This window comes from Puma concolor, chromosome D1 (assembly GCF_028749965.1).
Source record: "Puma concolor isolate L17-30 chromosome D1, mPumCon1.1.hap2, whole genome shotgun sequence".
Taxonomy (NCBI): domain Eukaryota; kingdom Metazoa; phylum Chordata; class Mammalia; order Carnivora; family Felidae; genus Puma; species Puma concolor.
In genome coordinates, this window is record NC_141676.1 from 44,990,291 (window position 1) to 45,016,688 (window position 26,398).

At 38.5% G+C, this 26,398-nt stretch overlaps 1 protein-coding gene and 1 long non-coding RNA gene across 2 annotated transcripts in view; both read right to left on the reverse strand.

Moving 5' to 3' along the window:
- PDE3B (phosphodiesterase 3B) overlaps nucleotides 1–26,398 on the reverse strand; it is a 176,957-nt gene that overhangs the window by 120,295 nt on the left and 30,264 nt on the right. The gene's annotated exons all lie outside the window — the stretch shown is intronic.
- Nucleotides 516–3,015, reverse strand: LOC147576636 (uncharacterized). The gene is made up of 2 exons (XR_015240985.1): nucleotides 1,728–3,015; nucleotides 516–1,471 (listed from the first exon to the last, which is right to left on the reverse strand). It is a non-coding gene; the product is annotated as an uncharacterized LOC147576636 (long non-coding RNA).

A 26,398-nucleotide genomic window follows, 5' to 3' on the forward strand; every position in this document is an offset into this window, starting at 1 on the left:
GCACGCACGCGCGCGCACACACACACACACACACACACACACTTACAAACTTTATACAGTCCGCCATTCTAAAAATCTAACCATCCCCTCCCCTGGCACTAAGTAGCTAAGAGCATGGCAAAGTAATGAAAAATGATCACAGGGAAGATTAACCAGGCTGCTGAGAAAGCAGTCCTCCTCTTTACCCAATAATCAACCCACCTGCTACAGTCAAAAAAAAAAAAAAAAAGGTACATACACACCATCCAGTAGGTTGTGGTTAAACTAGCATTCTCCCACAATGCTTTTGAAATGCAAAACAGCAGTAGAAACAGTCTAAAATCCAAGTCAAATTAATACTACTTGAGATTGCTCCCATCATATATGCAATTTCCTCTACCTATAGTTTTCCTTTAACATCTTCGCCTCGTAAAATCTTGCTTATGCAATAGTTTAACCTGTGGTTTAATTCCACCTCCTCCATGATACCTTTCTGAGTTGCTCTAGATTAGTCAGAGTTCCCCAGAGAAACAAAATTAAGAGGAAATAAATAAAGGCATTTATTATAAGGAACTGGTTGAAAAATTAAGGAGGCTGGCAAGTCCCAAGATCTGCAGGGTGAGTCAGCAAACTAGAGACCCAAGAGAGCTGATGGTTTAGTTCCAGTCTGAGTCGGAAGGCCTGAGAACCAGGAGAGTTGATGGTGTAGTTCCTGTCTGTAGACCAGCAAGCTTGAGACCCAGGAAGAGCTGATCTTTCCGTTTGAATCTGCAGGAAAAATGCTGATGTCCCAGTCTGAAGGCAGGCAGGAAATGAGTCTCTTTTACTGGGTTGAGGGTCATCCTTTTGTTCTATTCAGGCCTTCAACTGATTGGATGAGGCCCACCCATGATAGAGAGGCAATTTGCTTTACTCAGTCTATGTATTTAAATGCTAATCTCATCCAATAACACAGTCATAGAAACACCCAGAATAATGTTTGATCAAGTATCTGGGCACTCCATGGCCCAATCAAGTTGACACATAAAATCAACACCCCAAATGGACTTCAATGATACTCTCAGACCTTAAATCACTTAGCTTATACTCAACAAATACACTTAATATATAATGCTCTGAGTAACAGATACTTGTGTAAAGATTTTAAATCTCTGAGAATATAACTGGTTTAAGGCATAAATATTTCTTGTACCCTTTGTATTTACCATAGTGTCTTACACAGGACTGGTATTCAAATTTTTTTAAATAAATGCTAAATGAAGGAAGTGCCTGAGAGTAAAGAATCTCAATCTCACTCTTTTGTACAACTTTATGAGCTATGTTAAAGGAATCATGGGACAAACTGTAGTATAAAAAGACAATTCAATATTTAAGACATTATATTATATTAAGGCATTATTTAAATCTGACATAAGTAGAAGGACTTGCATTCAATTCTCCTATGCAACCACTTGCAAAGAAAATTAGTTAAGTCAATCCACAGGATTCTCACCTATTTTATTTTATTTTATTTTTTTTTTTTTTAAATTTTTTTTTCAACGTTTATTTATTTTTGGGACAGAGAGAGACAGAGCATGAATGGGGGAGGGGCAGAGAGAGAGGGAGACACAGAATCAGAAACAGGCTCCAGGCTCCGAGCCATCAGCCCAGAGCCGGACGCGGGGCTCAAACTCACGGACCGCGAGACCGTGACCTGGCTGAAGTCGGACGCCCAACCGACTGCGCCACCCAGGCGCCCCAATTCTCACCTATTTTAAAAACACAACTCTTACACACCCACATAAACAACTTTTCCAGTCTCGGGTAAAATTTAAAAACTAATGCACACCAAAAGAAGAAAACAAATACAAATGGTAGGAGTGTGTGCACTATTCTCTAGAGAAAGCTGTCCTGGGACTTGGAACAATGACTACATTTTTTTCTGGGCTTCTCAGCTTATAAGAGATCATTTCTATCTACCACACTATTCAGTGACCAGGATGATTTTAAGGGGAATTTTTCCTTCCTTAACATGTTTTCAAATCCTAATCAAATTGTAAACTTGTATATGAATGTGGCCATACTGAGCTCTCCAGCCCCTATCCCAACTCACCATCCCAATGGAGCACACAAACACCATTTTTACCAGCTCGGAATGCTGACACTGACTCAGTACACTCCTGGTCCTCCAGCTCGCATCCTGGGTCAGCCCTGAAGCTTCAGGCCAGTTAGGCCTTACTCACTCTGAGATTCTTAAGAAGTAGAGACGTTAGGGGCACCTGGGTGGTTCAGTGAGTTAAGCGCCTGACTCTTGATCTCAGCTCCGGCCATGATCTCATGGTTTGGGAGTTCAAGCCCGTGTTAGGCTCTGCAATGATGGTGTAAACACTGCCCGGGATTCCCTCTCTCCCTCTATCCCTTCCCTGCTTGTGCTTGCTCTCTCAAAACAAGTAAATTTTAAAAAAAATTTTAAAAAGCAGAGACAGTAAAGATTCAATCCACAAATAACTGCAAATGTAATTTTATCCTCTGTACCTTTTATATATTTATTCAGAGCTAAATATGGCTGATGTTTTTAATGAAAATTATACTGCTATTCTTCTTTGCATATCTAAATAGAAGTTTACTCTCAATACAGTATTCTCTGTAGCATCACTAAAAAGAATCCTAGGACATGGAAAATACCTCAGGGATCCTCTCCCAAAATTGTAATTTTTATTTCTTTTTCCGGACATTTATCCTCCATTTTTAATGGAGGCCTAGAATACACTACTTTTTTTTTTTTTTCCTATTTAGCATGAAAGAGATAATGGCAATTCTTTGAGCAAATGTCATTATATTTGTCAGAACTCTGCATTTTAAGGGTAGAAAGCCAACTCAAACCACACTAGGGGGAAAAAAAAACGGGGAAGAGGAGGAGGAGGAGGAGGAGGAGGAGGAGGAGGAGGAGGAGGGAGGAGAGCAGAGGGAGGGGGAAGGGGGAGTGAAGGAGGGTCGAGGAGGAGGGAGAGAGGAGGGGAAGGGAGGGGAAGGGAGGGGAGGGGAGGAGGGAGGAGGGAGGAGGAGGAGGGAGGAGGGAGGAGGGAGGAGGGAGGAGGGAGGAGGGAGGAGGGAGGAGGGAGGAGGGAGAGGCATTACTGGTTCATGAAGCTGGGCAGGAAATTGGCATCATCCTACAAGAAGGGCTATAGGAAGAAGGACCTCAAAGAATGGAAGTGATGCTCTCTCAGCCTTCTCTCATTCCCCACGCTTCTGGCTCTCATCCATCTCTCATCCCTGATAGTTTCTCCTTAGCTTTATTTCTTAAGCAGAACTTCTCCATATGGATTTGGAAGATGTGTGCCAAAAGCTTCAGGCTCTAAATCTCACCTGCATTTCCCCAGTGTAAAGAAAGTCTTACTTCTTCTGATGCCCGTATCTCAATCTCTGACTGGATGAGGCCCTGATGGACCCGAGTCACACACCCACTCAGACTTAAACCCACCACCATTGTAGCTTGGGGATTAAGATTGGCCACAATGAGTAATGTGCCCACCCTTTGGGTGGCAATGTGGAACAGGTGAACAAGATTTCTAAAAGGCTGTGGGGGGGGGGGGGGGATGGTAGGAGGTGATATCCTGGGAAACCAAAAACCTCAACCTTCACAGTCAACCAAAAAAAAATCAATCATTAGGGTGCCTGGGTGGCTCGGTCGGTTAAGCATCCAACTTCTGCTTAAGTCAAGATCCCACAGTTTGTGAGTTCAAGCCCCGTATCAGGCTCTGTGTGGACAGCTTGGAGCCTGGGGCCTGCTTCAGATTCTGTGTCTCCCTTTCTTTCTGCCCCTCCCTGCTCACCTCTGTCTCTCTCTCTCTAAAATAAATAAACATTTTTTTAAATTTTTTTTAAAGTTTGATGCTGAACTGACTGAGCCACCTAGGCACTCCCACAAAATTTAATTTAAAATGGCCTCAGGTTACTACAGCCCCAAGTTAATGGCAGAAGCAAACACAAGTTTTTTTTTCTTTTATTCTTTTTTTTTTAATTTTAGAGAGAGAGAAAGAGACCCCTTGAGCAGGGGAGAGGGACAGAGGGAGAGAGAGGGAGAGAGAGAGGGAGAGAGAGAGGGAGAGAGAGAGGGAGAGAATATCCCATATAGGCTCCGTACTCAGCGACGAGCCCAAGGCAGGGCTCGATCCCACGACCCTAAGATCATGACCTGAGCCACAATGGGTCAGACTCTCAACCAACTGAGCCACCCATGTGACCCAAACACACATCTTTTATGGAAGAATTGACTTCAATCCACAGTTAGAAGGTGTAAGATGATCAGTAAAGTATCCTCCAGACTGGGAAGGCACTTTGAGACCGAAAAATGTCACAAGCCTCTCCACACCATTTACAGTTTTATCCAAGGTGACTTACTGACAGGATGGAATCTGGCAGGCCAACGACCCAGAATACTCTGCAGCCATCCTCCAACCCCATTCCCCCACCAAATGTAGACCTTCATCCCCAGCTTTTATAGAGCGAGGGGCATGGGGTTGGGTGAGGTCACAAGGTTGTTGCCTAAAGTGACGCCATCTGTGCACCAGAGGCTCTCCACTAGTTACCTAAAGTGGCACCTCCTGTGTCCACTTAGAGACGATCAAACAAGCCTTCTCACATTCTGGTCAGGGCACACATAAACCTCCAAGAGGCCTGGGACATGTAGTCATAAGGGAGGCCATTGCAGGAAGGGGTGGGGGGGTGAGGAGGAAAAAGAGTCAACGAGCCAGTGTGGTCAGCACTCCTACACACACTGACACAGACTGTCAGATGCCATTGATTGTAAGGCACATCCAGATTTCCATGGTTTTAAAGTGTGAAAAGAAAAAAATGCACGTTACAAAATCAGTGAGATATGATAAGTGTTCTCTGGAAGGGAAAGATTGGAAACCACTGCTCTATAGTGGCAGCCTTTTTACATGGATAACTTCCAAACTCACCTCCTCCAATCCTGAATTCTCCTCTAGACATTTCACTTCAATTTCTCTCTAGCTCACCTCACCACCACCACCACCACCACCACCCTAACCTCTGCACTTTCTTCATGGTCCTAACATCCAGCCCACACTCAGCGTTCACAGCTCAAGGTTCTAAAAGTATTTACTTTGTAACCCAATAGTTAACACCTGCCAATTATTGTACCTATTGTTGTTCTGCATGAGCAGTTCCTCAACAGAGAATTAGTATCATTTCTGAATGAGATTTAGCTCCATTTTGGAATTATTCCTCCCTGTTTAATACATAATAAAATACCACTGATCAAAAACCTTTGTTTTTATAAAGAGCTCTTAAAAGTCATCTTTACAAACAAAAATCTTTAACTTCTTTTGTTAACATTTTACTTGAACGTAATTCCAAACTTAGAAAACAGTTGTGCAAACATAAAATTAGTGCATAGAAGCCCTACATGTCAGAGCTCACTGATTGTTAACATTTTGTCCTATCTGCCTTATCATTTATGCACTCCTGTGTGCACACTCTTTCTCTCTACATACATATTTTTCCCCTGGATTTTTAATTTTTTTAAATATTTTATTATTGAGAGACAGAGAGACAGAGCATGAGCATGCGAGGGGCAGAGAGAGGGGGAGACACAAAATCCAAAGCAGGCTCCAGGCTCCAAGCTGTCAGCACAGAGCCCGACGCGGGGCTTGAACTCACAAACTGAGAGATCATGACCTGAGCCAAAGTCGGATGCTTAACCGACTGAGCCACCCAGACACTCCTCCCCTGGAAATTTTTGAGACAATACTGCTTATATCATGCCTTTTATCCTTAAATTCTTTTTTTTTTTTTTTTTTTTTTTTAGTTTATTTATTTTGAGAGACAGAGGGAGAGAGAGAGACAGGAAGGGGCAGAGAGACAGGGAGAGAGAGAATCCCAAGCAGGCTCCACACTGTCAGCACAGAGCTAGCTCAATGTGGAACTCAAACCCATGAACTGTGAGATCATGACCTGAGCCAAAACCAAGAGTCAGACACTGACGAAAGCCACCCAGGCACTCCTATCCTTAAATTCTTCAGTGTAAATTTCTTTTTTCTCTTATTTTATAGAGGAAAAGAGCACAAGCAGGGCAGAGGGGCTGGGGTCGGGGGGGAGAGAGAGAGAATACTAAGAATATTAAGCAGGTTCCACACTCAGTGTGGAGACTGATGCAGTGCTCAATCCCACAGCCCTGGGATCATGACCTGAGCAAAATCAACTAATTTTGGACACTCAACTGACTGAGCCACCTAGATGCCCTCTTCAGTATTAATTTCTTAGAATAACAATATTCTCTCAAGTGACTACATTATAGTTATCAACTTCAGAAATACCAACATTGCTAAATACTTGTACAAATCTACTGTTCTGTTTTCAATTTTGTCAACTGATCCAATAATGCCCTTTAGTTTTTTTATAAGATCCAATCTACAGTCAGGTATTACATTTAGTTATGTCTCCTTAGTCCCCTCTAATCTGATACCTTTCTAAATCTTCCTTTTGCCTTTCATGACACAGACTTCTTGAAGAATATAACTTTTTTATTTTTAATAAAAATAAGTATATTTTTATTATATTAAATATTATATTTAATAAACATAATGGTATAGATTTCTCCTTTAGAATTTATCTGATGTTTTCTCATAATTAGATTCAGGTTATTCATTCCTGGTTGAAATACTAATACTGCTTAGAGAATCACATCAGGAAACACATAGTGTCCATCTACCCCTTACTGTTCTTTAGGGTTTTTAAAGTTTATTTATTTTGATGAAGAAAGAAAGAGCAGCATGAGTGGGGGAGGGGCAGAGAGCGAGAAGGAGAGAGAGAATCCCAAGCAGACTCCACACTGTCAGCACAGAGCCCGACATGGAGCTCAGTCTTACGAACCGTAAGATCATGACCTGGGCCACAATCAAGAATCAGATGCTTAACCTCACCGAGCCACCCAGGAGCCCCTACCCTTTACTGTTGATATTAATCATCGTGACGTGATCAAGATGCTGCCTGATTTCTCCTCTGCATAGTTACTATTTTTTCCTTTGCACTCTATGAGGGAACACTTTAAAATCATGTGAATATCCTGTCCTTTGTTAAAAGTTCCCCATGGGTTTAGCACCTGTTGATGCTTCTTGCCTGATCCATTCAGTATTATGATGGCTACAAAATTTAAACCCATTTTAATCATTCATTTTTAATTCACACTAACCATTATTTATTTTTAATTTTTTTTTATTTTTTTTTTAACGTTTATTTATTTTGGAGACAGAGAGAGACAGAGTGTGAACAGGGGAGGGGCACAGAGAGAGGGAGACACAGAATCTGAAACAGGTTCCAGGCTCTGAGCGGTCAGCACAGAGCCCGACGCGGGGCTCGAACTCACAGACCGTGAGATCGTGACCTGAACCGAAGTCGGACGCTTAACCGACCGAGCCACCCAGGCGCCCCACACTAACCATTATTTAATGACAGATAAAATCTGTCCTGAGAAGTCTAAAAATGTGTATATTGTTATGTGAATTACATGAACTTTAACTTGCATCTAATAACTACATATTAAAATGAATGTTAATTCCAATCACTTCAGCTCACTCATGTCCCGTGTGAGTTGTTTTCTAACAACGACGCTGAGCACTGTGCTGCCATCTTTGGGATACAATGTACAATCCAACTTTTGCCATGTAAGTACTTACGCAGAGATGTTAGAAGATCCTAAGAGAAAATTATGAAAATGGCTGACACTTTAATCATATCCAAAAATATTTCCTGTTCATCATTAAAATTCACCAATCTACTGTCAACTGTTTTTGTTTTCATGCATTAGCCAGAATATAAAGGGGAAAGCACTGGAGCATAGCGGTAAGGCATGTGAACTGCTGCTACTATATGGAAACACAATTTGGCAACTGCTTTAAAACTCTCAGGGCGCCTGGGTGGCTCAGTCGGTTAAGCAGCCGACTTCGGCTCAGGTAATGATCTCGCGGTTCATGAGTTCAAGCCCCGCGTCAGGCTCTGTGCTGACAGCTCGGAGCCTGGAGCCTGCTTCCGATTCTGTGTCTCCCTCTCTCTGACCCTCCCCCGTTCATGCTCTGTCTCTCTCTGTCTCAAAAATAAATAAACGTTAAAAAAAAAAATTAAAAAAAAAAAAAACTCTCAAAGGCATATATTCCTATGGGTAAACTTATACAAGTTCTAAGTGTACAATTACAAGGAAACCAGAAACAACATACATGTTTATCAATACAAACAAGATCAATAAATTACATTTCATTCAAAAAATGGACTGCTATGCAGTCATTATAAAGAATAAGATAGATTTATGAAAGCTACATGTAGTATGTATTGAGAAAAATGTTGCAGAATACTATTGAACCTGTAGGTGCAAACAGACAAAGGAGGGGAGGATATACTATACATGTAAATTTATACACATGCACCCTTACATAAGTTTACATAAACAGAAAATTTCTAGAAGGAAACACAGGAAACAGTTAACAATGTTTATCTCTGGGAAATAAGGCTATGGGGGTCAGGAACTTTTACTTTCCATGTTACATCTCATTCTACCATTTAAGTTGCTAACCACAAGCATGAATTGTTTATAATTTTTAAAATCTGTGACAATTTTCTAAATACCAGTGGTAAAACTGGCTATCACAACTGAAAGTGAAATAAAAATTGTCATCTGCTAAGAATAGCACTAAACTAGATTTTTTCATATTCCAATTCTATTCTCCAATCCAGAAAGGGAAACTAGCAATTGTTATGCACAGGTACATAGTAGGTATTTACCTAATATTTTTTGCATATATTATCTTTCTCTTAATTATCAGTGGCACATTTCCAGATGGTTGACTTATGGCCTGTGGCCAGGAAACAGAAAGAGAAAAATCACCCACCAACATGACCAGAAGTTAAACTCATAATGAAAAATTTAAATCTGTCTATTCCATCATAAAATCCATATTCAAGGAAATTACCGAGTGAAACAAAGAATACATATTCCAGCCACTATAATATTAATACCATTCCTCAAAGTACATTAATCCAAAATAGAAAATTATTACCAAACTGCATAGTTTGTACATTCTACATAAATGATCATTTCATACTCTGCAACATGAACCAAAATTTACTAATTTCATAGTGTCTATATCTATCAATCTCCATAAACACATACATACGTGTATAAAGATGTACATAACACACACATACACATATATGTACATCTTTATAAATGTATGTATGCATATATTTATAATTATATAACAAATAGATATATAATAGGAGGGAAGGAAAGGGTGGTATGCCCATTACCTCCTCTGATGTTTTCAAAACACTGTTTTACACTTGATATTTCCCTAAAGAGAAGTCAGGAATCAGGCCCAGTTTAATTCTAGAGTCCACAAAATTAATAATCATTTCTTTTCTTATGTGGTATTTCATTATGAAATACCAACCACATACTTTTCCATATGATTCTTTGCTGGTAGCATCAAGGTTCGCAGAGTCAGTTAGAAATTATTCCCAGGGCTACCTGTGACACATAAGTCCCTGACTGTCTTTACACCCATTTCCTTAATTACTCTTCCACTCAATCACTACCCTTAAGCAATATTAATCTCTCATTTTTTTATGTTTACTTATTTATTTTGAGAGTGAGCAGGGGAAGGGCAGAGAGAGAGGGAGAGAGAGAACCTCGAGCAGGCTCTACACTGTCAGCGCAGAGCCCAACGTGGGGTTTGATCCCACAAACTGCGAGGTCATGACCTGAGCCAAAATCAAGAGTCAGAGATGCCCAACCAACTGCGCTACGCAGGCGCCCCAGGAATACTCATCTTTTTAAGTGATCAAATATACCAGGCTTGTCAGGCCTACAATGCAACTGCACTCTTATTCCCAATGACTGGAAAATCCATCCCCAGGTCTTCGTGAGATGGTCTCCTCATTATTCAAATCTCAGATCAAATGTCATCTTCTTACAAAGGCCTTCTATAGCTATATAAACCAGAGTAGTCCTTTGAGGCGTGCTCTATCCTATCATCCTGTTTTATTTTCTTCTCAGGACTTATCACTATCTTAAGCTACCCTGCTCTTGTGTGTTATCTTGTCCGATCACTCTTTCCTGGTGTCTCCTTCAACAATGAAATTGTCATGGAACTCCATGACAGCAGGGATCTTCACGGTCATATTCACTGTGGTATCCCCAGCATCTGATGTGCAGTAGGGACTCAATATTTGCTAGATGATTCAGTAAGGGAGAAATCAATCTTGTCATTACATGCTGTCAGATGTCTGAGATATATTCTAATATGGCATGCACAAAGATACTAATGTATGTATGTATATATGAAAACTGCAATGGTGTCTTTTTTTTTCTTTTTTAATGTTTATTTATTTTTGAGAGAAAGAGAGAGAGAGAGAGACAGAGCATGAGGTGGGGAGTGGCAGACAGAGAGGGGAGACACAGAATCCGATAGACTCCAGACTGTGCTGAGCTGTCAGCACAGAGCCCGATGTTGGGCTCAAACCCACGAGCTATGAGATCATGGCCTGAGCCAAAGTCAGACGCTCAGTTGCAAATGTGTCTTCACAGCTACTTTGAAATCTATGAAAGTGGCCAAAAACTATAAAAATGAATGACTATTGCTCTTATCTGTAAGATTATTACATAAACCTAATACATTGGCGACTTACACAATTTCTAAAATTCAATCACATAATAATCTAAAATTTACAACACACGTCTTTTTGTTTTCTTTGAAAATGGTATATCATTAGTATTTTTCTTTAAACTATATTACATTGCTGGGGCGCCTGGGTGGCTCCGTCGGTTAAGCGTCCGACTTTGGTTCAGGTCATGATCTCACGGTTTGTGGGTTCGAGCCCTGCGTCGGGCTTTGTGCTGACAGCTCAGAGCCTGGAGCCGCTTCAGATTCTGTGTCTTTCTCTCTCTCTCTGCCCCTCCCCCACTCACACTCTGTCTCTCTCTGTCTCTCAAAAAGAAACATTAAAAAAATTTTTTTTAGGGACGCCTGGGTGGCTCAGTCGGTTAAGCGGCCAACTTCGGCTCAGGTCATGATCTCACGGTCCGTGAGTTTGAGCCCCGCGTCGGGCTCTGTGCTGACAGCTCAGAGCCTGGAGCCTGTTTCAGATTCTGTGTCTCCCTCTCTCTGACCCTCCCCCGTTCATGCTCTGTCTCTCTCTGTCTCAAAAATAAATAAACGTTAAAAAAAAATTAAAAAAAAATTTTTTAATTGTAAACTACGTTGCATTGCTCACAGTACATTTATTAAAATAGTCATAGTCACATGTGAAAGAAATTTTACTTATCTAATCCTTACGACACCACTAGGAGCCATGGTATTGTTATTACTGCCATTTTACAAAGGAGAAAACTGAGAAAGAGAAAACTTAAGTAATATTACCCAAGGTCCCTCAGTAAAACTGCAAATTTCAATTTACCTTCTTTTTTTTTTTTAATTTTTTTTTTTTAACGTTTATTTATTTTTGAGACAGAGAGAGACAGAGCATGAACGGGGGAGGGTCAGAGAGAGGGAGACACAGAATCAGAAACAGGCTCCAGGCTCTGAGCTGTCAGCACAGAGCCCGACGCGGGGCTCGAACTCACAGACCGCGAGACCAGGACCTGAGCCGAAGTCGGCCGCTCAACCGACTGAGCCACCCAGGCACCCCTCAATTTACCTTCTTAACTGAATTATAAATACCATGAAAATGTAATACTTTAGAAAATTAATCAGTTTATTTAACCTGTTAGTTTCAGGTACTGTGTGCTAAAGTCTAATTAAAACCGTAGTTCCAATTTTCCTTCTTCAACCAACTCAATTTTTAAAATATTTATTTACACAGGGGTGCCTGGGTAGCTCAGTCAGTTGAGCATCCTACTCGTGACTTCAGCTCAGGTCATGCTCTCATGGTTCAGTTCGGTTTGGTTCGTGGGATGGGGCCCTGTGTTGGGCTCTGTCAGGCTCTGTGATGACAGGGGAGAGACTGCTCAGGATTCTTGCTCTTCCTCTCTCTCTGCCCCTCCCACCCTCTTTCTCAAAATAAATAAACATTAAAAATAACTTGTTTACACAGGCACGAGCCTAGATCAGTATACAAATTTAACTTGTCCTGCCATCATCAAAAAGAAAGCAGGGAGAAGAGGAGAGGAAGGTAAAAAGGGAGGAAGGCACGGAGGAAGGTAGAGAAGAAGGGAGGGAGGTTATTATTAGCAAGTGTGATGCAAATGGTTTCCAGGACAGTCGCCAAAGTCCTACAGTGCCTGACTCCACACTTCCTCATCTGTGTACAATCACTCCAACAGTCTAACAACAAAGTCACTGAATCCTATTTTGTTCAGAGGTTAATTCAACATATACAAAACAGTGGTTAAACTTTTATTGTCATTAATAAGCTCACATTAAAGATCTGGAAATATGTATTACCCACATTTTTAAAACTTGCATAGTTTTTTCACATTACTATATAAATAATAAAAGATATCTCAATATGCAACAGGTGTAATTGTAACATATACTTAACATTCATGCTATATCAACATTCAACTAAAGACTATTTTATTTTAGAAGAGCCAAGATGGAGTACCTGGGTAGCTCAGTCAGTCTAGCATCCAACTCTTGATTTTGGCTCAGGTCATAATTCCCAGGGTCATGGGATTGAAGCACATGTCAGGCTCCAAGCAGAATGTAGAGCCTGCTTAAAATTCTCTCTCTCTCTGCCACTCCCCCGCCCCTCTAAAATAAAAATAAATTAAAAAAATAAAAGAGCCAATACAATATATACTTTCTCCATTATAAACACACTTTCAATCATAAATAGTAAATACCCTGTGAATATATATTCAACCAAAAATATAGTTTGACAACTATCATTGGTTTAAAGTTCAAAACCAGGCACTCTTGGGTTTGGGCTCCACATCAGCACTAAAGCATGGAGCCTGCTTGGGATTTCTCTCTCCCTCTCTCTCTGCCCCTCCCAGGCTTGCTCTCTCTCTCCCTCTCAAAAAATAAATAAATAAACTTAAAGAAGAAAGAAAGAAAGAAAGGAAGACTACTTAGCTCAATAGTAAACAGTATTTCCATAATCAGAGATTGTAAACACCAAAAATAGGTTTTTAATTTTTTTTTTTACTATTTATTTTTGAGAGAGGAGAGAGAGAGAGAAAAAGAGTGCGCTCACATTCACGTGCACTTGAATGGGGGAGGGGCAGAGAGAGAGAGACAGCATCCCAAGCAGGTTCCAGGCTCTGAGATGTCAGCATAGAACCCAATGCAGAGCTCGAACTCAGAAACCAGAACTCAGAAACCAAACCGAGAGATCATGACCTGAGCTGAAGGCAGACACTCAACTGACTGAGCCACCCAGGCGCCCCCAAAATAGGTTTTTAAATTGTGACATGGCAATAGTAAGAAAATGGAAGAGGGGAAGGATGAGATTCTAAGGGACCTAAACTCTGAATCACAAGAACTGCTGAAACCAACATAGTGAGAGAGAGGCAGATTATTTTAAATTATGTAGATAGACACCATAATGAACAGTGAAAAGAATTAGGAGTGATTATATCTGCAGAGCAAGGACAGACTGTAGGGAAGAAAAGGGAGCCAGAAGTTTTCATTTTAAGTTTTTTAATACTATTTGATTTCTAACTGTGTGCATGTGTTACTTTGAAAGAAATTAAAAAATCATGACAAAAACTGAACAGAAATTTTATATGAAAACTTTTTGAGCTTTGGAAATGATTTCTGATTATTAGCTGTAAATAAGGGTGTAAGTAATTGGAACCCAAAGGTAACTGCAATGTAGGTAGTATCTATGACTTATTTTAGCCATCTCATTTAGTAAAATGTAAGAAAATGCTAACAGGAAATATAGCTAAACCTATTCAGTCATGCTGCTGGAAGAGAACTAGAATATTAATAAATTCATTTATTTTTGTCATTTAAATACACAAAATAAAATTAGTGGGGAATAAGATTAAGTTCCATACGCTTTACAACATAATATTAAAATTGATTCCTACCGCTTGAGGACAATCAATGAGCTGGGTGTTCAGAGAAATATTATGTACATAATAGGCACTCAGATGTGTTAACTGAATGACCGAAGGAGATTCTCCAAGCAGCGCTGTTGAAAAACAAGGAAAGGCCAGTGCCAGCTTAAAACTGACCATGGATAATATGCCAGGAGTAACTGATAGCTGACTAGTGTGTATTTAACCACTTTTACTTTCAGTCTCATCTCTTCTAGCCCTCCCATTTAACCTTCTGCCCTTTCACTGTGTCAAGTTCCCATAAAATAACTAAACCACAATAAAATACAGAAAAGGAAATAATGACATCAGAATGTCTACAATAGGAGAATAAATCCACTCTTATTAGGAGTTCTTACTAGGCAACAGTATCACTTGAACATTCGAAGCGAGACCACAGAAAGGAAAAACTTCATTTGGAGGGAAAACTCCATCTGGAATTTCAGTAATTTTTTTTTTAATTCACCAAATATTTTAAGAAATAATACCCCCAAAATGAGAAAAGCTGGTAAGCCTTTTCTAGGATAGTTTTGAAAGCACTGTACTACGATATTAATCTTAGGCAAAGAATTAGAGTTGTCAGTTCATAAGTAAGTCAACATTAATACTCCTTATTAAATACTTGTTTTTGGCAGCTTACCTTGATACTTTTTTTTATTTTTCATTTCACAGCATTATTGTAGTAAAATCAATTTCCTCTTTCTATCTCAGAATTTTAATACAACTCCTAGAGCAAGTGTTTCCAATTCTATTAAAATATTGAACTTCCAAAAACTTAAACTTTATTATCCAGCACAAATAATCACCTATCAAGTTGATTCATATCTAGCTTTACACAAAAACCAAAATGAAATTCTTCTCACATTAATAAATAACCTTACTAAGTATCAGAGTCCACGTATTACCAAACAGACCTGTAGAATACCAAAAGAATAAGAGAAGTAAAGAATCAGTAGGCCAATACTTTTAGTTGAGGTGACAAGGTTTGTTTTTGTTTTTGTTTTTTAAGGTGAGAAGGCCAAAAATAAAAGCTATTCCTTTAAATTAAATTTGTATCTCTGTTGTTGGAGGCACCCAAAATTAAAGAATTTTAGAAAGCAATACATACTATATTTCTCAAGAAAATAACCTCATTGAGGCAGCAATATCACAAGTACTAGAAGGATTAAATGATCTCTTAAAAAAGTTCCCAGCTCTAAAATACTGAGATTTTTATTAACATGGAACATTTTTCTCCTAAAAAGAACTACCTTCTCTAATATTATTCTTTTGTAGGTTTCACTAAATAACGCTTCATGCTTTAAAAACGGAGAAGCTGTTTCAAAGGCAGCCAGACTTTCTAACTAAGTTAACTGGATATGAGACAAACATATTGAGTCTTTCATATGAAGAAATAAAACAACGTGATCCGCACAGTATAAATTTTAGTGACTAAACATTGTAACTTGTTGAAAACTTATAAAAGAGTCAAACATTTCCAATTTAATCCTAAAAATAAAATGTAGTTACAAAATGAGAAGTCATTAGTAAATAATTGTTTGAAAATCTAAAGTCTTTCGTAATCAACAAAAAGGCATACCTTTTCATGTATTTTATATCATTTAGCAGAAGGAAAAGATGCTTCCACGTTAAAGTTAAAATTTCTTTGTATAAGAAAGGCTCTCTAGTGAGAATGATTGAACTTGGGGACATATAAAGTACTAGATAAGTCTTAAAAATCACCTTATATTTCCCCTGTATAAAGCTTTTCCCCATATCCTTGGACATGTCAGTACAGGGTGAGCTGACTGTCTTAACCTATCATATGCTGGAAAAGTCAAGGCGGGAAACATCTTAACTTCTACAAAGCCAAAGAATTTTTGCCAGGACTATGTGGATTTGGAAAAAGAGGAATTCCAGTAAATTCCAAGTAACCATTTGTTCCCACAGAGAAATAAAACTGATTTGTTCAGTTTTGGAATGGACTTTTCATTTGACAGAACCAACAGAGAATTATAAAGCTTAGCTACTTTAAGCCACAACCCTCACAAACAGCTAAGCAGCAGTCATCATTAGTGTGATTCTCAGACTAGCAGAAAGAACATTTTCAAAATATAAGTTTTAGTATTTCTTAAGATCTACCTATGGGGGCGCCTGGGTGGCTCAGTCAGGTTAGTGTCTGATTTCAGCTCAGGTCATGATCTCACGGTTCATGAGTTTGAGTCCCACATCGGGCTCACGACTGTCAGCGCAGAGCCCGCTTTGGATCCTCTGTCCCCGCCTCTCTCTCTCTGTCCCTTCCCCACTCTCTCTCTCGCTCTCTCAAAAATAAACATTAAAAAAAAAAAATCTTAAAAAAAAAAAAAAAGACCTACCCATAAACACTTGGGTCAGTCATTTTCCTCCAGGTACATCATGCTGCATGGACTTTGAAGTAAGGTAGAACTGATTTTTCATACTAGTTCAACAAATCCCAGCGGCCTAATCCTGCCTACCTTCTCTAGGCTTGTTTCCTCAACTACAGAAGAAGATAACCATAACCCTATTTTGACAACTACTTCATAAGCTTTTTAAGAGAGGAAAAAGAAATGATCATACAGATTAAAAAGTAGCGAACCCCATCTTACACAATTTTTTCAGCAAATAGTGAAAAAAGAAACACTTACTAAGTCTTTGTATGAACCCACCATAATCCTAATACCCACACCTGACATGGACATTATAAGAAAAGAAAATTACAGACCAACACCTCTCATGAACATAGATGAAAATTCTAAAAACAGTAATAATAATTTTGCAAGGTAAATCCCGCAACATATATACAGGATAATATATATGACCAAGTAGGGTTTATTCTAAGAATACAGTGTTGGTTCAACATTCAGAAATAAACCAAAGTAAATCACTACATAAACAAAATAAAAAAGAGAAATCCCAGGATCATCTCAATGTATGCAGAAAAAATATTTGATAACATTTAACACTCATTTGTCATTTAAAAAAACCTCTCAGCAATCTGAGAATAGAAGGTAAATTCCTTAATATGATAAAAAGGTATCGATGACAAAAAGAAACACATACACACACACACCAGCTACAGTTAATATCAATCATAATGGTAAAATATTGAATACTTTCCCTGAGGTTGGAGAAAAAATGAGACTGTCTACTATCATCATTTCTCTTCACCATTATATTGGAGGTTCTAGCCACTATAAGGCAATAAAAGGGTAGGTATAAAATATGAAGATCAGAAAGAAGTAAAATTGCCTTTACTCACAGCTAACATGATTACATACATAGAAGATGCACAGAAATCTACAAACAAGAAACTACAATAAATCAGTAAATTTAGTAAGGTTGTCTGAGATATAATTCCACTACTGGGTATTTATCCAAAGAAAATGAAAACACTAATTCAAAAAGATATATGCACCCCTATATTTATTGCAGCATTATTTACAACAGCCAAGATATGGAAGCAACCAAAGTGTCTATCCATTGATGGAGGGATAAAGAAGATGTGAGGGGTACCTGGATGGCTCAGTCGGTTAAGCTTCTGACTCCTGATTTCAGCTCAGGTCATGATCTCACAGTTAGTGGGTTCGAGCCCTTGCATCAGGCTCCACACTGACAGTGGAGCCAGCTTGGGATTCTCTCTCTCTGCCCCTCCCCTGTTCTCTTTCTCTCTCTCAAAATAAACTTAACAACAAAAAAAGTCAATATTTATTGGGAGTATACCGAAACTATACCTACACATACACACACATATAATCTAGATATTATTTGTTGCCCTGCAACAAACCTACTAGGTAGGCACTTTTTTAGGTACAATTTTTAATTAATAGTTTTAGAGATGAGAAAACTATAATGAATAGATGTTGCTCTTATTAAATTTTAAATGATCTGATCTTGGCAAACATTTGGCTTGTGTAAAATAATTCTCTAAATATACTAACAAAAAGTGTTATGTCAATATCCTACCTGGCTTTCCTACACACTATCTAAGTATCACACTCCACCATTCTGTTGTCTTACTCTCCCTTATTTTACTTCATTACACACATTACCATCTGATAACATATATTTATGTGCTTACACGCTTATCTGTATCCCCCCCCAAATAGTATATAAGTTCCATGAAGGCAGAGACTGTCCATGTTATTCACTGCTCTATCCCTAGCACCTACACCCAGGCCTGGCATATAATGAACACCTAATATATACTGGTGGATGAAATAACAAATATCCTGTTCTCAATTCTGTACCCTTTTCTATAACATTTATAAAACTAAGAGAAAACAACCTGTTTTACAAGTATCAATCTACATAACCTTGATATAGATCTTTAAACTGATTTTGGACAACTACTTCATATAGTCAAAAAGAATCTGGGGTCGCCTGGGTGGCTCAGTTGGTTAAGCATCCAACTCTTGGTTTCAGCTCAGGTCATGATGTCACGGTTTGTGAGTTTGAGCCCCACATCCGGCTCTGAATTACTGGTGCAGAGCCTGCTTTGGATTCTCTCTCTCTCTCTCTCTCTCTCTCTCTCTCTGCCCCTCCTGCACATGCTCTCTCTAAATAAATACATAGAGAAGAAAGAAAGAAAGAAAGAAAGAAAGAAAGAAAGAAAGAAAGAAAGAAAGAAAGAAAGAAAGAAAAGAAAAGAAAAGAAAAGAAAAGAAAGTTTAAAAAACGAACCTGGAAAACTGAGTTTAACATGTTAAACTAAGGCAGATAATGATCTTCCACTTATGCCATGAGCGACATAACCATGCAAATGTAAACCTTTTAGAACTGTATGATTTTGGAGCCAACTAAGCACAGTGTGTGGTGTGGTTTTGCGGAGAAATGCTTGGGACCAGCATTATGAAAACCAATTACTATACTCAGCATTAATGCAGGGCTGGTACAGTGATGACTAAACAACCATTAAAATATGTAGGGATGGACTTATGCCCTTCACTGAATCCTACTGCGTAGGGCAATCTTATGTCTTGATCCCTTTCCTTTGACCACCCTGCTCTAGCTTCTATCTCTTCTCTGCATTAACCTCTCTTGCTATTGTCTTTAACTTTTTCTTCTGTGCTATATGCATCTTTTCCCCTCTCTTTAACATACTTAAACGTACACCTATTCTTAGGTGCACACACACATGCCTGCACACATACACACACACAACTTTCCTGTTCCTTGTTTTCCCCTCCAAAATGCTGTTCTTTGACTCCACTGCCACTTTCTTCAAAAATTACATAACCTCTCCTTCCCACTCCCAAATTCATATTCAATCCTGAAAATCATCAATAATGATATCCATCACCAAATCAAACTGTCTTCCTTAGCTACCTCAATGTATCGTTTAAAACAGAACACCTCCATCTTTAAATTGTCTCCTCTTGACATTCATGATTTCATGCCTCCCAATTTTTGTTGGGTATGAACTTCCAAAGAATTTAGAAGGCCCTCTTTAAGGGAAAAAAATCAGGCTTACAAATACAAAATTAGGGGGGTTCCTGGGTGGCTCAGTCGGTTAAGAGGCCAACTCTTGATTTCGGCTCACGTCATGATTAATGAGCTCGAGCCTCACGTCGGGCTTTGCTCTCACAGCGTGGAGCCTACTTTGGATCCTCTGTCTCCTTCTCTCTGCCCCTAGCCCACTCATGCTCTCACTCTTACTCTCTCCCTCAAAAACAAATGTTGGTGGCGCCTGTGGTTCAGTCCGTTAGGCGTCTGACTTTGGCTCGGGTCATGATATCATAGGTTCGTTAGTTCAAGCCCCGCATCGGGCTCTGTGCTGACAGCTCAGAGCCTGGAGCCTGCTTCAGATTCTGTGTCTCCCTTTCTCTCTGCCCCTCCCCTGCTCATGCTCTCTCTCTTTCTCTCTCTCAAAAATAAATAAACATTTAAAAAATTAAAATTAAAAATGAATAAACATTAAAAAATTCAAATATAAAATAAGGTGCAAAAGTGAATACTTATCCAGAACGAGGGGGGAAATCATATCACAAACATCAAAAAAATTCGGAAAAAATAATTCTAGTAATAAATTCCCTGACACAATTCTAGAATACTTCTTCCACATTTTTACTGCATATGTTTTATGATCACCTCTTCACATGACAATGATTTTCTATAAGGAGACTTTAAAAGCTTCCTAAAGACTAAATTGTTATTTACATTTTAGAAGATAGTCTCTTAGGCTCACAAACTGTTACTGGTCCGTATCATATAAAATTTTGGTACTGTTGTCTACATTGGGAAATCCTATAGTCATTTCTTCCATTTACAAACTTTCAAAAGTATTTTCCCCAGACGAGCTTCTGGCTCCGTATATTTTAAATTGTGTTTCTCTTACCCTACCCACATACTTCCAGTGTCACGCACAGTAGAACATGTTCATATAACCTGTGATCTCTGGCCTGGCATCTTTGTGCCAAAATGCTGAATCAGCACAGAATATAACGAGAGTATTTCTAGGGGTACTTGGGTGGTCCAGACAGTTAAGCATCAGACTCTTGCTTTCCACTCAAGTCATGATCTATCTCACTGTTCATGGGATCAAGCCCCACGTTGTCGGGCTCCTTGCCGTCAATGCGGAGCCCACTTAGGAGTCTCTCTCTGCACCCACTCTCTCTTTCAAAATAAATAAATAAACATTAGTTAAAGAGTATTTCTAGGTTTCATTCATATAGCAGAGAAGCTGGCAAAAATTTATATATACTTCAAAGTGACAATGAACCAAATAAATAGATGCCACCCAAACTAATTATAACTAAAATTCAATTTTCCCTTAGCTAGATCCCAAAAATGTCTGCAGTCACTTCAGTACTACATGAGGGTAAGTCAAGAATGGAAAGAGACAGCAATCGTAAAATAACTTACTTTTTTGAAATCCTACAGAAACACATGGCCATGTGAATATCTTTCTCCCAAAGTCTTGGAAAAAAAAACCTGCACAAGTGAGAGACCCTGAAGCTTGTTTAATTAGCTGTATGGTACATTCTCCACATGCTACTACTCTAGTTCTGTTTTCTTCACTAGTCTTCTGTATCATGCCAACCACTAAATACAGGTACTTCCCATAATCTTTGCCTTTCTTCCCCAAACCTGCACAATATATAGATACTTCCCAAAGTCAATTTGTCCTTAATTTAATTCCATCTATACTCCTTTTTTTCCCCAATCTCATTCATCACCAAGCTTCACCTATGACCTTCCAGGCAAACAGTTCTCTCTCTAGAATCTAGTGATATAGACTATCAAATCCATGGGCCTGTAGTTTGCATGAACTCCAGGGGCATATAGCAGGCCTTCCATGAAATACACTGAGTAACTTCTAAAATCCACCTTGACCTCATTCTTTCTAAATTCTAAATCTGTAATCTTAAACTGCCTACTAGATAACTAGATATCCACCTAGATAACTTCTGTTATCCCCCCACCAGGGAAACACAAAATCCCATAGTACTTAGAGAAGTCTGAATTTCATTTTCACACTCAATGACACATTTAAAACTCTGAATAAATACTTTTTATAGTAACCTTAAGGAAACTAAGGCACAATGAAATTATAGGCCTTGGTCAAGAAAAATCTGGATTATTTTACATCTAATAGCTTAAATTTGTCTCTTAAAAACAAGTCAAGTGGCTCAGTCATATAGATCTAATTTTAATAACTTAGGTGGAAATATACTCAGTGTTCCATACAAAGACACCATAAGTAGAAATGCAAAGCCTACTGCTAGTTATCAGATATGAACAAATAAAATACTTTGGAGAAAGAAAATAAATACAGTAAGACTAAATATCAATAGCTAAATAACAATATGCCTGTATACATAAGTCTTAAAGTTTATATACAGAGTGTACTCAGACAATACAGAGTACATATTTAGTCATGTAGTCCTGCTCCACTGAAAGACCTCATTGTAAACACACTACTAAAACAAAAGAGTTCCCAAGCAAACAGAACAAACTGCTGACATAAGTGTAGCACTGACGTAACTGACATATCTATTTGCCTTCAGTTGCTAGGATTCAGTGTATCCATTTTTCTCCAAGCTTTAAAACATGCAACTCTTTGATGTTATAAAATCAACAGAATGCTTGATATATATAAAACATTTTAAATTCTAATCTCCAATTTCTCAAAAACACTCATGTTTTCCCTACTGCAAAAAAACAAATATAACTGAAAATTTTAATTTCTTTACCAACAATAACAGCAAAACGCGATTTCAATAAAATGAACTAAAAAGGCAAACTGCATACTTGCAAGTTACTGTCACAATAAAATTCTGAGTGCCACTTTAAAATAATCTCCTATCTATTCGGAAACTTTTTGAATCTCTGTAATCATAAAGGGCATTTTGCAATATTAAAAAAAAAAAAAAAAGGAAATTATGTAGTGATCTGAGTAATAAGCTCCCAAAGCTGTTCCAATTAGCATCCATTTCACCTTCAGAATTATGATGCTAAGATATGTTCATCGGTTAGATGCTAATAAATAAGCTGAATTACATGTGTGTGTTAGGCAAATAAAACAGAAATAGTGGCAACCTCAGGACTGTGTTTTATAATAGCTCCATAACTATCATTCGATCTCAAATTATGGGTCAGTGAGAAAGTTCCCCCAGGGACTTCTATCTGCTCTTGGTACAGCGCAGGTATGATGCATCATATGGGCTTGAAATACCTTTGGTTGACAGGAAAACCAATCAAATTTCCAGGAAAACCTTCAGAAGTTCAACATTTAATAAGAAACAACACAGCTTCATTGTTTTCCTAACAGCATTGAACAATGTTGCTTCACATTTCCCACTGGTTTTCATTTAAATATTTTTCAACTTTTATATACTTTCGGATTCAACTTCCACACTGTATTTCAAGATTCAAATATTTCAAATCAATTCAACATAACTTATTATAAGTTTATTATAAATTATTTATTCAAATAACATTTAGGAAGTCACAACTTAGTAATTTTTCTGCCTATACAAAATTTTAGATCTTTATTACCGAACAATTAATATTCTTTACAAATCAAAAAAAAAAAAAGTATTCTTCACAAATCAGAGTTTCATTTTAGTAAAAAAGCACCCTAACTGGCAATTATCTTAATTTTTGTTCCAAGTGTCTGCTTTTTCATTCTCACATCTGTAAGTAAAGCAAGGCTATTTGGGAGATACTTCAGTCAAATTTTACAAAAGCATCATTATCAAGAGGGACAAATATAAGTAATATTTACTTAAAATAATAACCTTGCATCCTGGGGTGTTTTATTTTAAAAATTATTTTTTTTAACATTTTATTTATTTTTTTTTTAATTTTTTTCAACGTTTTTTATTTATTTTTGGGACAGAGAGAGACAGAGCATGAACAGGGGAGGGGCAGAGAGAGAGGGAGACACAGAATCGGAAACAGGCTCCAGGCTCTGAGCCATCAGCCCAGAGCCCGACGAGGGGCTCGAACCCACGGACCGCGAGATCGTGACCTGGCTGAAGTCGGACGCTTAACCGACTGCGCCACCCAGGCGCCCCACATTTTATTTATTTTTGAAACAGGGAGAGACAGAGCATGAACAGGGGAGGGTCAGAGAGAGGGAGACACAGAATCTGAAACAGGCTCCAGGCTCTGAGTGATCAGCCCAGAGCCCGACGTGGGGCTCAAACTCACGGACCGAGAGATCATGACCTGAGCCGAAGTCGGCCGCTTAACCGACTGAGCCACCCAGACACCCCTTAAAAATTATTTTAATAAAAGAATGAAACTTTCAGTTAACAAATAACATTGGGGGGCACTTGGGTGGCTCAGTCGGTTAAGCATCAACTCTTGATTTTGGCTCATGTCATGATCTCATAATTCATGAGTTCGAGCACTGAGTGGGGCTCCACGCTAACAGCTTGGGATTCCCTCTCTCTTTCTCTGCTCCTCCCCACTTGCATGTACTCTCTCTCTCTCTCTCAAAATAAATAAATAAATATTTAAAAAGCAAAATACAGGGGCACCTGGGTGGCTTAGTCGGTTTAGCATTCAACTTCAGCTCAGGGCATGATCTTGCGGTCCATGGGTTCGAGCCCTGCATCGGGCTCTGTGCTGACAGCTCAGAGCCTGGAGCCTGCTTCCGATTCTGTGTCTCCTTCTCTCTCTGCCCCTTTCCCACTCATGCTCTATCTCTCTCTGTCTCTCAAAAATAAATAAATGTTAAGAAAAAAAATTAAAAACAAATACAAATATTGGCTTATTTTTTTTAAACTCTAAGATTCAAGTTTTCTTTTTTTTTTTTTAAGTAAACTCTAACACACTGGCTTATTTTTAAGTTAAACAGATATTAAGGCATTTTATTATTATTACTCAAAATGTTTTTTGTTTTTTAAGGAAAGAGAAGAATCATTTGTTTTTTTAAGTTTATATTTTTATTTATTTTAAGAGACAAGGGAGGAGCAGAGAGGGGGAGACAGAATCCCAAGCAGGCTCTGCACTGTCAGCAAACAGCCCAATGCCAGACTCAAACCCACAAACCTTGAGATCATGACCTGAGCCAAAGTCAAGAGTCACACCCAACCAATTGAACCACCCAGGTGCCCCATCAAGTTTTAATCATTAAAAAAAACTAGATGTTTTCCTGTCATTTAAAGTTGAAAATACCGTGAGAATGCAAGCTGGTGCAGCCACTCTGGAAAACAGTATGGAGTGTCTTCAAAAAAATTAAAAATAGAACTATCCTAGGACCCAGAAATTGCACTACCAGGCATTTATCCAAGGGATACAGGTGTGCTGTTTCAAAGGGACACAAGCACCCCCATGTTTATAGCAGCACTATCAACAATAGCCAAAGTATGGAAAGAGCCCAAATGTCCATCGATGGATGAATAGATAAAGAGGATGTGGTATATATATATACAATGGAGTATTATTCGGCAATCAAAAATAGTGAAATCTTGCCATTTGCAACTATGTGGATGGAACTGGAGGGTATTATGCTAAGTGAAATTGGTCAGTCAGAGAAAGACAAAAATCATACGAATTCACTCATGTGAGGACTTTAAGAGACAAAACAGATGAACATAAGGGAAGGGAAACAAAAATAATATAGAAACAGGGAGGGGGACAAAGCATAAGAGACTCATAAGTATGGAGAACAAACTGAGGGTTGCTGGAGGGGTTGTGGGAGGGGGGATGGGCTTAACGGGAAGGGGCACTAAGGAATCTACTCCTGAAATCATTGTTGCACTATATGCTAACTAATTTGGATGTAAATTTTAAAAAATAAAAAATTAAATTAAATAAATAAATAAAATTGAAAATATGGTTGGGGCACCTGGGTGGCTCAGTCGGTTAAGTGTCCGACTTTGGCTCAGGTCATGATCTTGTGGTTCGTGAGTTCGAGCCTCACATTGGGCTCTGAGCTGATAGCTCAGAGCTTGGAGCCTGCTTTGGATTCTGTGTCCCTCTCTCTCTTCCCCTCCCCCGCTCATGTTCTGTCTCTCTCAAAAAATAAATAAAAACATTAAAAAAATTTTTTTAATCGAAAATATGGTCTCAATTTGAAGTAAATTATTCCCAAGAAACAAAGCGTTCCTTCTATATCTTAGAAACTGACCACTGTTTCAATAATCTCAAATTAATTCCAGGAGCTAAGCAACTTCTAATCACTGATGTTATTTTCTTTAAAGTATAGATGCAGCACTAAAAGTTATATAACCTGTATTGGGGAGGTTATAAAATATAGTAGATGCCCACAACCAGCTCTTCTATAAGGACAGGATTAAATATTTATCATTAGCACCTAAGTGTGGAGAATATGAATGATCTGTAGAATTCAAACAGAAGACATGTGTCACTGTCAGATAAGAAGAATGTCTTAAACAAACAAAAACACAACTCAATCAATCAGTGAAAAGATTGGTGGAAGATGTTAGCTATAAATTTCATATGGGTGAAGAATTTCTCTACCTACATCCAACTAAAATATTCAATCACTTAAATCATGCAGCCTTGAAACAAATATGGATGAAAGGCTAACATCATCCCAGGGTATGGACTTACATCAGCAACGATAACAGGGCTTACGATGCCCACCTGTAGCACACAGGTAGAATCACTCTGGCTACATGCAGCCCTAGGTCTTGTTTCACAGAGAAAAATCTATGATCAGTGAGAAACTTCAAGTTATTGAGGATGGTGACCAAAACCTACTTGAAATTTCAACTTCAGTATGCTTAATATGATAACCCTAAATTTAGGGGAATGTATAACCTCAATTCATGAAAGATGAGAAAAATATTTCCATAGCAGTTAGTTGCTCTTTAAGATGAGAAAGGTTTAAAGTTAAATGAGGACATAATGAGTAGATCAAACACATAGTAGGTCTGAGGAGGATATAGTATATCCATA